The sequence below is a fragment of the Belonocnema kinseyi genome, chromosome 3 (genome assembly GCF_010883055.1).
Source record: "Belonocnema kinseyi isolate 2016_QV_RU_SX_M_011 chromosome 3, B_treatae_v1, whole genome shotgun sequence".
Classification (NCBI taxonomy): Eukaryota; Metazoa; Arthropoda; class Insecta; order Hymenoptera; family Cynipidae; genus Belonocnema; species Belonocnema kinseyi.
Window position 1 is genome coordinate 35,760,872 of NC_046659.1, and position 2,115 is coordinate 35,762,986.

Sequence of the window (2,115 nt, forward strand, 5' to 3'; positions counted from 1 at the left end):
CAAACTTGAAATGATATAGCCTAGTATAAAACAAAATGCAGATTTTCGCAGATTTTAAACAAAAAAATTAGATTCTTTTCAAGAATTGTGAAAGGCTTCAAAGTAATAATAACATTTTCTTAAGATTTCTAGGAAAATTAGAAATAACTTGTAATTATAAAAAATTATTTTAAGATAATATTCAAAAAGTGTTTCAAAGATTCAAACAAAATTTTCAAAAAAGATTCTAAAAGATTTTAAGAAAAATTTCTTAACTTTGCAAAATAATTTTGAACCTTTTTAAAACTGCTAAATATCTCTTAAAATTACTCGAATTTTTTCTACAAATTTTCTTTGTAAATTATACATCCAAATCAAAAAAAATCACTTGCAAATTAAGCATTTTTCGAATACAAACTTTATACTTGTAACGTTCAAAGTTTAAAGACACTTCGAAATTTTAACGATTCCAAGTTTTCTATATCAAACAATACAGTTAAAGATTCTTTACTTTTAAATATTTGATTTCAAATTGCTTGTCTTAAATAAAAATGCAAATATTGCTAAATATTCTATAATTAATCTTCTTTTTAATTAAAAATTTCAAATTGAACGGGTTAAAAATGGAATATATTAGACTGAAACAATATTTTAAATTTAATAAAATCCTTTACTTGCGAATATATTATTATGAAGTTATTCTTAAGTTGAAAATAGTTTATGAACTTACAGTCAGACGTTTACATTTATTTAATGACTAAGACTTTCAAATTGAAAGCGTTTAAGTTTTAACATTAAAATCTGAAAATTCTTAAATTTTGAACTGGTTTAAAATCGTGTTGTCAAATCGTTTCAACATCGAAGGCTTTTATTTTTGTATTTCTTTAAGTCTTTAAGAAACCATTCAAAAATTCTTTAAATTAAAAATGTAAGCTTAGAAATAAAAATTTTAAATGGAAAATTTTTAAAGTAAAAAAATTGTGAAGTACGCATCGTAAGCTAAATAATAGCATAATTGAACAACGTAATAATCCCACTAATTATTTAAAAACTGTCGAAATGGAACGTGGACAGATTTTTCTTCTACGAATTTGTAAAATTCCTGGTAAACAACAAAAATTACTGTCATTTCCCGGTTTTCCCCGGTCTCAAAACATTCCTAGTCGTTTCCCGGTTTCCCGATCGAGCGGACACCCTGTAAGGTATTATACTATTTTCTTGAAAACTTAACTATATCGTAGAAAATTCACTTTTCGTTTAAAATTTATATTTTGGTGTTGAAAAATGAACTGAAATATTTTCTAGATGAAAGTTCCAGTTATAAAAAAATTTGAGATTTTTATTACAATATCATCTTTTTTAGTACAAAATTTAATATTTTTTGGATAAAAATGCAACTATTTGGTAGAGAACTTAACTATTTTGTTAAAAATGCATCCTATTTGGTTAAAAAATTCGTCTTTTTGGATTGAAAATTCAATTTTTTTGTAAAAACTTTTTTTTTGTTACGAAAATTCAATTTTGGATGACACTGAGTTAACTGGAATCTTTTTTGGATGAAAACTTAACTCTTTTTGTAATAAAAAATTCTTCTCCTTTAAGATGAATTTCATATTTATTAAGAAGAAATGCAACTATTTCCTAGAGAATTCAACAATTTTCTTAAAAAGTCATCATTTTTGGTTAAAAATTCGCACTTTTTTGGATTGAAAATAAATTTTTCAGGTAGGAAATTATTTCTTGTTAAAAAATTCATAGTTTGATCGTCAAAACTGGACTAAAATCTGTTATAACAGAAAATCAACTATTTTTGGGAAAATTTATCTTTTTGATTTAAAACTTCATCTGGTATAAAAGAAATTTCATTTGTTGTATGAAAAAACAACTTTTTGATTAAAAATCGCTCTTCTTTGCTTGATAATTCAACTTATTTGTTTAAAACGTTTGGTTGAATCGCTGTGTTAAGAAATCACTTTTTTTGTTCAAGAAGTATATTTTAGGTTGAAAAGTTATCTCGTTGGTTAAAACTTTAATTATCTTATTGAAAATTAAACTACTTCGATCAAAGTTAAGCTACATTGTGAAATTGTTTGTTAGTTCGAAATTTCCTTTTTTTGCGTTAAAATGTCTTTTTAG